The 12257-nt window shown below is 46.0% G+C and overlaps 1 long non-coding RNA gene across 1 annotated transcript; it reads right to left on the bottom strand.

Moving 5' to 3' along the window:
- Positions 1-5470: 5470 nt before the first annotated feature.
- On the bottom strand, positions 5471-11946 carry LOC119252028 (uncharacterized). The gene is made up of 3 exons (XR_005126700.2): positions 11892-11946; positions 8927-9066; positions 5471-6578 (listed from the first exon to the last, which is right to left on the bottom strand). It is a non-coding gene; the product is annotated as an uncharacterized LOC119252028 (long non-coding RNA).
- Between the last annotated feature and the right edge of the window lie 311 nt (positions 11947-12257).

Raw genomic sequence — 12257 nt, 5'->3', positions numbered from 1 at the left:
AACCTTTTATTAACCTTTTGTGTGTGCCTGCAGTGGAGTATTAATAAGTCCCTTTTAATTGTGCGGGTGAGGACAGGAACCCACAGCCAGGAACCCGTTTTGTATCGGGGCTGCCCTGTAACAAGAGCAGTTTAAGAATACTTGAGTCGTTATTACAGAGGAAAATTAAAGTTTGGTTTTGCATAAGTACTCTATATTGATACTAAACTTAAATATTTCTATAGCAAGTCATTTGAGCACATAACTTTTTTTTTCAGATATCTCTCTCAGACCTTCAACACTTTCTTTTGCCTTCCTATTTTTATAACATTTCTTTTTAAAGAGAGCCATTTTAACACTAAATGTTTCCCAGTGCCTTCAATATACCCATTTCAAATACATTCTTTAACACAATTCACTTTATTTAATTTAGAGTTATGACATCCTAGTTTTTAATTTTTAATTTATAAGACATTGTGAGAGCTGTTATGCTATCATTCCTTTGTGCTGGTGTTACAGGGCAGGGAAAGGGCCCCCCAGAGTCCCCAAACCTGCCTGCTCTGAATAGGTTCTGCCATCCACCACATCAACACAAAACATAAAAGATCATATATATATATATATATATATATATATATATGTAATACTTAGATCATTTTTCATCTTGGCACAATGTATGCATTTTCATTTTGGTTATATTCCCCATACAATTGCCCCCCCCCTTATTTTGACTCTAGTCCTTCCTCTCCCTGCCTCTCTCCTCCCCCCCAACTCCCGTAGTGTGTCTCTGGTTTATAGTTGCTTGTTGATTTTGATTTTTACTTTGTATTAATTAGTCTTTTTCCTGGTCCCTTATTTATGTTTTCTAAATTCCTGCTATGAGTGAGACCATCCGGTATTTTTCTTTTTCTTTCTGGCTTATTTCGCTGTATTATTCTTTGTTTTAAAGAAGGCACAGTTGCTGAACAAAAGTGTTCTTAGAATAGTCATTCACCTTAAACAGTCATTTTATTACTAGCAAAAAACTTATGTGACTGAAACTAACATTTCTATGTTTGCCATAGTGAAGGATTAACCAGGTTAGGGGAAAAAATGGACAGGAAGTTACCTGGGGGAGGGAAGATGCACTGACTCTTCCCCAGCCCCAAGCTCTCAATTAAGGGAGGAATTTTCCTAATCTAACAGAAGAGTTTTTCTACCTGTTACTCCTATACTTATCTCGTCAGCCTAGTTTCCGTATCTAATTTTAAGATCAAGGGAAAATTTATTTTTCTGTAAAATTGTTGATTGTTGTTTAAAAGAACTACACACATTTCATCAGGGGCAGGGCCAGGGTTGGTTATAGCTTTTGGTTCTCAGAATCGTTAATACGTGACATATCAGTAGTTGTAACACTGACTATTTCCAAGTGCATTATTTGTGCTGCCATGGTTATCAACTCAATCAGTCACAAAATTGCTGTTGACTTATTCTGGAATGCATACTCTCAGGGCTACTCTACCAATTGTCACCTCCAGGGGAATCAGCCCTAAGCAAACAGGAAGAATTTAGCAGGAGCCGACTACGGTGCCTCCTGGCTTATGAGGAAATTTCTTATACTTGGAGCATGGCTTGCATCTGCCACCCAAATGCTATCTTTAACTTTATTTTTATTTTTTTTTTAATTTTTTTTAATAGAGGCATGTTTTATTTGTTTGTTTGTTTGTTTTGTTTATACATGCACTGGGTACAGTCAGAAGCGCGGGAGGGTGAGAGAATTCACCAGAGCCAGAGCGGGGAGCAGAGCAGGCAGAAGGACCGAAGTACACTGCTGAGGGGAGCAGCGGGCGGCAGGAGAGGTCTGCAGGCCAAGTGGGACCCTCCTCTGGTGGCCGGGGAGCAGCCAGGGATTGAACCAGCGCCACAGAGACCGCGAGCAGCTTTGCAACCCCCTATCTTTAACTTTAAAGTAAAAGAATTTCCTTCTCCATTTAGCCCTTGCCTCAAAAGACCACATATCCATATTAAAGACTTGGCCAAGGGATATTTATAGCCTTTTGTTCCCAGAAGTTTTTTCACTTGTTAATGTAAGGCCAATTTTGAATTACTGCCTTTTGGCAGAGAACTACTAATTTTATAAAAAATATTTGTATCACGCAGTGCCATTTGCCATCAAATTGGTTATTTAGTAATACAGTATTAGCAGTTTTACTTTTAAATGAGTATTTTAACAATGGTAGAAACTAGCCATAAACAAATGAGGAGAATCTAGCAGGAGTCAGCGAATGAGATTCCTGACTTTTCAGGAATCTGCCCCATGCCTGGACCCTTGTCAGACTGTTAGGGGGAAATGATGTCCTGAGCTAATCCCATACAGACTTTGTGGACCCCACCCCCACTCCAGACTAAAGCCATCAAGACATTGGGAAAGACAAATCCCGTCACCACCAAAGGGAGGGTGGCTGGGACCTGAGGGTGGAGTTGGGCAGCCAGGTTGGATATAAAAACCAAACACGTGGGCCTTGGGGGGCTTGCTATCTCTCGCCTCCTGGCTCCAGGGCTCCTGGCTTGCGGCCAGCTCTCAGAGCGCCATTTTGGGATTTCTGATCAGCGGATAGGGTAGGACTCATTTAAAACTTTGTCTCCCACTTTTCTCTCTAAGCTGTGCATTTCCTCATTTCCCCTTCCCTTGTAAATGAACCTTTTATTAACCTGTTTTGTATCGGGGTTGCTCTACAATAAGACAACATGAGTAGCATGGCTCCAGCAGAGGGGAGCAGTGGGCGCGACAGGAGAGGTCTGTTGCATCATGTGGGACCCTCAGCGGCCAGCCGGGATCGAACTAGCACTGCAGAGGCTGTGGACAGCCCCACAGCATGGCGCTCAACTGCCTGCGCCACTAGGGGAGGCCCAGGGCTGTAATTTTAAATTAATTCCAGAGTTGATAATTGTAATAGTCCCATAAGCCAAGTTTCTTTCTTAGGCAAGTACTAGACAGATTGATGAAAAACAAGAAACATCAGAGACTTAATCTCATATACATTTTCTAAATACCTGTGAGGAACTCAGTACTGCTAAGTAACTTGCCCTTTTGGCTATAGGCTTCATCTTTAAATTTTGCTAGGACAAGGGGAAAGAAAGTCTCATATACATTTTCTAAATACCTGTGAGGAACTCAGTACTGCTAAGTAACTTGCCCTTTTCGGCTATAGGCGTCATCTTTAAATTTTGCTAGTACAAGGGGAAAGAAAGAAGTCACTTGGGGCTTTTCCTAGAAAAGCATTTTATCAAGAGAAGTTTAGGTATAATCATCAAAATGCAAACATCTTTTCTGATGTAGACTAAGTCAAATTACTCTTTTTTTCCTCAATACTGAGTCCTTCCTTTTTAAAATAAAGACAGTGAAATATAAAGTATTGATACCCAATATTATAACCATAAGGTATGCATGCTTCAAATTCAACCATTAAGTGTTTTTTTTTTTTTCAACTATAAGTCCAATTTAATGGTTAGCAAAAGTGAAGGGGAAAGGGTGAGGACAAGTTGGATAAAAATGATCAGCTGTATGGTAAAGGATAAATTTAAGCTTTAGTGGTGAACTTATGTAGTATATACACATGTTCATTTGTAATGATGCATACCTGAAACTTACATAATGTTATAAAACAATGTTACTTAAATTAAAAAGTAGTCCCATGTGCATGAATACAGCCAGTCATACAAGAAGACAGCACAGGGCAAGGTGGCCCTACATGTAACTTGTTGAGTTTCATCATACATGTTACCTAAAAAGATTTCTAAAGACCCCAAGATTTTCTGGGAAAGAGCAAGCTCTCACTGATAAAGTCCTTACAGGGTAAACCTTCTTCTGAGTCCTTATAGAAGTCCCCCTTCACAGAGGAAAACACACAGGCTAAGAGAAGTTTAAAAATTTGCCCAGGACACTAACATGGGTCTGAAACCACTTTTGAAGTTCCTACTCTATTGAGTGGAGTGTGATTTAATACAACTGCTTTGGAAAACCATATGGCCATTTCTACCAATATTGATCATTTGAATACCAGTGATTCTGCATTGGAACTCCTGAGTATGTAACCAGGAGGAATAAGGACATATGTTCACTGAAAGACACACCCTAGAATGTGAATAACAGCATGGGCATACTGGCTAAAAACTGGAAACTCCCCAACTGTCTATCAATAGCAGAATATGTGAAGATGTTGTGGAACATTTGTACAGGGAGCCCTCTGTAGCAATACGAATGGAGGGCCCACACCTACACACAAGTGCATGGGGCAATCTCACAACCATGATGCTGAACCAAAGAACCAGACATACTATAGAATGCTGCAAATAATTCCTGCTACATAAAATTTGAAATGGGCAAACAAATCTGTGCTGTTAGAAGTCAAAGTAGACATCACTCTTGAGGGTAGAGGAGTAACTGGTCCAAAGGGAAACCTTCTGGATGCTTCTGCCTGATAGTTGTGCGCATGCATTCACTTTGGAAATGTTTTGCATTTTATAACTTTTCCTTGAGCTGTGTATCACTGAGCTGCGCAGTGCTCTGTATGTTATTTATTTCAATAGAAATGTTTGTGGGGCTTTTGAATATTTTGACTATGAAGTCCCTACAACAAATTCAGAAGACAAAGAATGGTCCTCCAGGTTGCCCTAACCCCTGCCTAGACAGCATCAACCATTAAGTTTTGAACTAGTTTTTGATTACCAAAATTTTAGATCACCATCTCAAAATTTGGGGCTTTTTCTTAGAATTTATATAGGTGCCATTTATAATGAAACCATCAGCGGCATAAGACAGTGAGAGACACACTTTTTGATTCTCATTTTAAAACTTTGGCCATGTGTATTAGTTTTAAGTAGTAGTTATTTTTATTTTTTAAAAAAGATTTATTTATTTATGTATACAAGAACTGGGGTACAGGCCAGAAGTATGGCAGGTGAGAGGATTCACCAGAGACAGAGTGGGGAGCAGAACAAGAAGATCTACTGAAACAGAGGAGAGCAGCATGTAGGCAGGAGAGGTTGGCTGTACCCTGGCCAGCTGTGGATACAACTTGCACTGCAGAGGCTGGCAATAGTCCCGACAGCTGTCTTTAATCCTTGCACCACCAGGGAGACCCAAGAAGTAGTTATTCTGTCTGTGAAAACACTGAGACATTTTTATTGATTAAATTTACAAGCTGTATTTACCAATTCCTTTAGATAAAACATATCTCAAATTCGTATTTTTAAGAGTGACTTGTTGGCTTTAACTTTTTTTTAAAGATTTCTTTATTTATGCATACAAGAGCTGGGGTACAGACCAGAGATGCGGGGGTGGGGGGGGGGAGAAGATTCACCAGAGACAGAGTGGGGAACAGAGCAGGCAGATCAACTGAAATACACTGCTGAGGGGAGCAGCGGGCAAGGTCTGCTGTGCCATGTGGGTTCCTCTCTGGCCGGCCGGGGATCAAACTCATGCTGCATTGGGTGCGGATTGCTTCATAGTGCGGTGCTTACCCCTTGTGCCACCAGGGAGGCCCGACTTTAATTATTTTTGTGAACCATGAGGTGTACAGGAGAAGAGACAGATTAAGAGCTTATTTTGTAAATTGTTTGTTCCTGGACTCTCACTAGAAATCCGAGGTTTGGAATTTAACTCAAGAGCTGAAGAAGGAAGGAAGCAGGATGGAGCCGGAAGGAGAACTTGAGCAGGCACATGGAGCCAAGAGACACATGAAGAAACTGTGCTTGCTTCTTGGTTGTGGACTGGACACAGATGTGGGTGAGACACCCGTGGGGAGGTGACAATGGCAGCTTTTATCTTGATTTTGATTTTGCTCTTTTCCTAGAAGACTTGTCTGGCTATTTCTGACCCTTTTCTGTGCGTCCCCACTAGAAGTAGCTTTAGACTTGTGGCAGGCTTTGGGGCCTTGCTCTGGGCCAATTCCATTTGGGTAGAGTTTTACCCAAGAGGGGACGGGTAACTTTGGATGCTTAATTTAGAAACTATATTCTTCGCCTTTCCTGTATTGTTTACTAATTGTATTAAAGTTCCTTCCCATTAAAATCTTACATGTTCTGTGTTGATGCGGCAGATGGCAGAACTTATCTAAAGCAGGCAGGTTTGCGGGCTCTGGGCTGCCCCTCTCCCTGCCTTATAACAATTGAAAGGGTTGGTACAGTAAAGAAAAGGAAAGCCAGGCTAAATTTCTCACAGGGTATTCTTTTATAGGACGGAGTCTGGCCTTGGTGGGAGGTGGAGTAAGGTTGCTTTACAAAGTTGTTCTCTCTTGCCGCTTGTTCTTTCATGGCTGCTTATCAGGCACAGTGCAAACCAGGTAGAGCCAACTCCCAGGATGCAGGTTGCCGGGATGCAGGTGGTCTCAGTTTCAAGTTCTTCCCTCTGCCTCATCGATGACCTTACATTCTGACCTTTTAGTTATAGGATAAAGGGTGAAGGATTCTTTCTGGCTAATTCCTGCTGATGTGGAGCAATGTGAGGAAGAGAGGTCAAAAAACAAGGTCAATGGCCTGGCTCACTGGTGGGGAGGCTTGAGTAGGGTGTAGTTGGTTGAAGGTGGTGTGAGTCATCTCTCGAATGCGGCTTGGATGAACTGGAGCATACAAAGGGCAAGGAGAAAAAATAACAAAATTAGAATTAGTGGTCCCACCAGGGAGAGTAACCATGCAGCCAGAGGGCTACTCAGCCAGGCAAAAGGGGAGATGTACCTGATGTTCAAGGTCTTTTGCCAATTGTGAGAGCTTTTTTGAGGAATAAGCAGGTACCCCCTTTTCCGGCTGTTAGGAGCTCCAGAGCCCTTCTGTTCTGGTTAATGAGAAAAGGTCTGCCATACATTAGTTCAAACGGGCTCAGAAATAGAGGGCCACGGTGGGGTGGTCCAGATGCGCATTAGGGCTAGTGGGAATAAATCAATCCAAGATTTGTGGAGTTCAGAAGAAAGTTTAGTTAGGTGGTCTTTGATTAAACCGTTGACCCATTCTGCCTTACCAGAAGATTGAGGTCGGTAGGGAATGTGTAGTTTCCAGGTAAAGCTTAAGGAGGAGGAGACCTAGTGGGTTATCTTGGAGATAAAGGCAGGTCTGTTGTCCGACTGGATAGTGTTAGGGAGGCCAAAGTGTGGAATGATGTGGTTAATTAGGGCTTCAGCTACCACCTGTGCTGTTTCTTTAGTGGCGGGAAAGGCCTCCACCCACCCAGAGATGTGTCTACCATAGTAAGAAGGCATCTGATTTTCTTGTGATTTTCTTCATGTGGGTGAAGTCGACTTGCCAGTCTTGTCCTGGGAGATGTCCCCTCATTTGATGACCTACAAAGGAGGGAGGACGTATTCCCCCTAGCAAGTTTGACAGCGGGAGCAGGTCTCCCAGACAATCTTAGTCAGTGAAGGGTGAAAGAACAAAGTGAACCAGTGAGTGTGGCCCAATGTGCAGCGTCTTGTGTACCTTTTGGGTAATGTCAGAGGCTTGCTGTTTGGGGAGAGCCAATTTATTGTTAAATGTAATCCAACCTTGTTGTCCTTCAGTGCCACCCTTGGAAAGAAGATTTGTCCATTCATTAGGCTTATAAAGGGGTGAGATAGAGCATAAAGAGAGAAACAGAACAGGTGCGACAGAAGGCTATCCAGGGCTTGTCAAGGCCCTGGCCATTTCATTCACTTTGTTGTTTCCTCATGTCACCTCCAAAGAGTCTGATTGGTGTCCCTTGCAGTGAACTATGGCCACCTCAGCTGGTAGCTGGAGGGCCTGGAGCAGTTTGAAAATAAGTTTAGCGTTAATGATAGGAGATCCTTGGTGGACAGAAAACCACGTTCCTGCCAGATTGCCGCATGGCTATGAGCTACTAGGAAAGCATATTTAGAGTCAGTGTGTATAGTGACCCTTTTTCCCTGTGAGAGTGTAAGTGCTTGGGTGAGAACTATAAGCTCAGCTTTTTGTGATGTGGTCCCTTCAGGGAGTAAGTTTGCCTCGAAGATCTGGTGTTCAGTCACCACTGCATAGGCAGCCCTGCGCTTCCCTTGCAGATCTTTACAGGAGCTGCCATCTGCAAACAGGATGTTTTCTGCATGTAGAAGGGGAGTGTCAGTGAGACCCAGACAAGGTGACCGCAATTCCTCCAGAACCTCAGCACACGCGTGGGAAGACAGGGGAGAGTCAGGTTGTGGTAACAGAGTGGCTGGGTTTAAAATAGGAGATTGGGATAAAGTGACCAGAGGGTTTTTCGATAAAGAGGGTGTGAAAGTCTAACACACACGAGGGCATTAGGCGAGAGAGAGCCCGGTGAGTAAGTCCTAGAGCCGATGTGGAGAACTGACATTTACAGTTGACCCAGTTTGAGTTTCAGGGCCTGCCTGGCAAGGAGAGCAGCTGCTGCTAGTGTGTGCAGGCAGGGCTGCCATCCTCTAACCATTGAATCCATTTGTTTGGAGAGATAAGCAACTGGTCATTGGACTGGCCCGGTGGGTTGGACCAGAACACCTAGGGCAACGCCCTGTCGTTCATCTGTGAATAACCGGAATGGCTTTTCAGGGTCTGGGAGAGCTAAGGCCAGAGCCTGGAGCAAGGCTGTCTGTAAAAGGAGGAAGGCCCTGTGCATCTCGGTTGGTGTCCGGAGGGGGCCCTGGGGAGTAGCCTTTGCAGCCTCATATAGTGGTTTGGTCAAGAAGGCAAATTAGGAACCCAGTGATGGAAAAATCCCACCAAACCCAGAAAGAACAGAATTTGTTCAGCATTTTCAGGGACCAGGAGGGAGCGTATAGCAACAGTGAGTTGTTTGGCCTTAGGGAGTGACCCTAAGGCCAAGTAGGTAACAGTAGAGGCGGAGAGCTGTGCTTTTGAAGACAAGACCCAGTATCCCTAAGTACTCAAGAAATTTAAGAGCTATGCAGTGTGAGTGATTGACAGTTCCAGTGAAGGGCTGCATAAAAGGAGGTCATCTACATACTGGAGGAGAGTGCCAGGACTGAGATCACAGGCTGCTAGATCCATGGCGAGGGCCTGTCCTGAGAGGTGAGGGCTGTCTCTAAAACCTTGAGGCAGGACTGTCCAGGTGAGTTGCTGAGGTGTGTTTGTGTCAGCGTCCTCCTACATAAAGGCAAAAAGATGATAACATTTTGGGTCAAGGGGAATAGTAAAGAAGGCATCCTTTAGGTCTTGGACTGAGAAATGAGTAGTCGAGGGAGGTATGTGTGAGAGAAGCGTATAAGGATTAGTAATAACAGGGTGTATGGGGTCCACCCCGTCATTAATAAAGCGCAGATCCTGGACTAGTCGGTATGAGCCGTCAGGCATTTTAACAGGTAGGATGGGAGTGTTGCAGGGTGAATTAGTAGGAACCCAAAGTCCTTTGTCCTGGAGTCATTGAATGATGGGTTTGAGACCTCACTGATGGGTTAGGGAGATAGGGAACTGAGGACGGGCTGGGAAAGAGGTGGGGTCTTTGAGAGAGATCAGCATTGGTTGGTAGTGAATAGCAACCACAACCAAGGTAGAGATATCCCAGACCACAAGGTCGACAGTGGAAGGAGACAGCGGGTAGTCCTGAGGAGGATTATATATTTGGAGCAATGGGAGGATGAGAGCAGCGCTAGGGTCTTAGAACCATGAAAGAGTGGCCCCTAGTTTGGTTAGGAGGTTGTGACCCAAGAGTGGTGTGGGGCAAGAAGTCATGACTAAGAAAGAGTGAAATAACGGCTTGCTGTCTGTTTGACAAAGGATGGGTCCAGTAGCCCAAGGCTGAGAGGGTTGTCTGTCAATACCCATAACCGAGATTTGGGAAGGATAAGTCTGACCTGGGTAGGAGGGGAGGACAGAGAAGGTAGCCTCTGTGTCAACCAAAAAGGAAATGGACTTACCTGCTACTTTGACCATACCCTGGGCTCCCCGAAAGTTATCAGGGTCCATGAGTCCAGGCCTCTTCAGTCCTCAGCTGCCAAACCCAAGACCGCCGGTGGCAGGTCACAGGGGCCGGAAGGACTAGCCCACCACAGCCAGGCACGGAGGGACAGTCGCTTTTCCAGTGACCCTGGATACCACAGATGGGGCATGGTCCTGGTGGAGGGTGTGATTTGGGGCAATGTTTGGACCAGTGGCCTTCCTGGCCACACTTGAAGCAGGGTCCCAGGGGCTCTTGATGGAGGCCCATTGTCATCCTCTGTCAGGCGGCAGTTGCTGCGGTGGTTGGAGGAGCTGGGCATGACGGTCTCAAGGCAGCCACCAAGGCCTGAATTTGAAGCTCAGCCTTTTGGCGACTACAGGTCTCTATCTGTCCTGTCCTGTTACTCCCGGTTGTTAAAAACCTTAAAGGCCATGTTCAGCAGGTCTTGGATAGGGGCCTGAGGGGCATCCTCAGCTTTTTTAAACTTTTTTCTGGTATCCGGGGCTGACTGGGATATGAAATGAGCAGCCAGGACTGTGGCACCTCCAGGTGAATCAGGATCTAACCTAGTGTTCTGCTGAAGGGCCTCAGTAAGGCGGCTAAGAAAGGCTGCTGGGTTTTCTGAGGCAGACTGGGTGATCTCCCTAAGCTTATCAAAATTTACCGCCTTATGTGCCACCTCTTGGATACCAGCCAGGAGACAGGTAATAAAATGGTCTCGGTGAGCCCTGCCTTGGCGGCCCGCGACAGTGTCAGTCTGGGAGTCCCACCCGGCTGTTGGAGGGGAACTGCTTCTGGGCTGGGGAGCATGGCTGCATCGATCAAGTGGACCTGATCTGCATGGTCTGGAGCAGACTGGTAAACACGTTCCTTTCGTGATAGGTCAGGTTGGAAGAGAGGATAACTTGTACATCATGCCACGTCAGGTCATAGGCTTGGGTAAGATAATGAAACTCTTTGATGTAGCTAGTGGGGTCATTAGTGAAAGAGCCAAGATGCTTTCCGATTTGAGAGAGATCAGACAGAGATGAAGGAACATGGACCCTAACTACTCCCTCAGTCCCTGCCACTTCCCTAAGGGGGGAAGATCATGAGAGCAGGTGTGGCGACTAGGAGGAGGTGAAGGAGGGGGCTGGATTGGTTGGGGGCCATGGAGGGAGGGTGGGCTGAAGCAGGTTCCAGGTAAGGCAGGGTCTCTGGGGAGCTGAGGGAGGTGAGGACAGAGAATCTAGAGGATCAGAAAATGCTGAAAGGGGGTCCGGAGAGGGCAGTTTTTGTTTGTCCTGGCTGGGGTTACTGGAGGGAGAAGAGTGGGAGGACTCTCTGGCAAGGAGGACTTGGAAAGTGTGGCAGCTTTTTAGGAGGGAGGGACAGCAGTGCAAGAGAAAGCAAGCCTGGATATAAGGGATCTCTGACCATTTTCCATTGTGGTGACAGAAGTTGTTAAGGTCGTAAGGACCAAGAAATTGAAGGTGCCGTATACCGGCCAGTGAGAGCCATTCTCCAATTGGCGCTGAGGCGCATATCTGGCCTAAGCCCCAGCGAATCGAGGTTTGAGAGAAGGCATCCCAGAGGGGTGGCCGGTTCAGGCTTAGAATTTGCAGCCCATGGCTAACCCAGCTCCTTTTCCCAACCAAGGGGGCACAGTGTCAGGACGCAGAGTCCCATGAGCCTGACCTGGCCTACAGGGGGCATAGACCCAGGACAGAGGACCCAGGACTGAAGCGTCCAAGATTAGGTTCTGGCCAACAGGCAGGGGGCAAACAAGTGAGGGGGATGTCTCCACCTCTCGGTTGTTGTCTATAGGACAGGAGACAGACAGATAAGGGCCATGTCTCCACCACTCACCTGTTGCCTTAAACCGGGCACCTAGTCTGGATGGGCGTCCCCAAATCCAGGTCTAGGTATAACAGGGAGTCGGCTGACGTGGGCCCACGGTTTCAAGACAGCCAACCAAACAAGGAGTCAGGAGAGGAGCCAGATAGCCAGAGGCGAGGGCCTCCTAGGAAGGAGAGTCAGACTGATGACTTACCCCAGGAATCAAGGTCGGTGGTGGATGTGAGGCATCTGCAATGTAGAGGAGAGGTCCTTGGACGGGAAAGTGGCCTCAGCGCCAGGGGACGCAGCTTTCCCCGGGTTCAGCACCAAGATGAAAGGGTTGGTACGGTAAAGAAAAGGAAAACCAGGCTAAATTTCTCACAGGCAAAAAGTTTATTGCGCCCCAGTAAAGTTCACTGACCCCCACAGAGGTCAGAGAAGTTGTGCCTCTCAGGGGATGAGGGTAATCTTTATAGGAGGAGTCTGGCCTTGGTGGGAGGTGGAGTGAGGTTGCATTTCAAAGATGTTCTCTCTTGCAGCTTGTTGTTCTTTCATGGCTGCTTATCAGGCACAGTGCAAA

This window comes from Talpa occidentalis, unplaced genomic scaffold (genome assembly GCF_014898055.3).
Source record: "Talpa occidentalis isolate TD23 unplaced genomic scaffold, MPIMG_talOcc4v2.1 talOcc4.2, whole genome shotgun sequence".
Lineage (NCBI taxonomy): Eukaryota > Metazoa > Chordata > Mammalia > Eulipotyphla > Talpidae > Talpa > Talpa occidentalis.
Note: the sequence above shows the minus strand (reverse complement) of the source record. Positions and strands in the feature narration are given on the sequence as shown.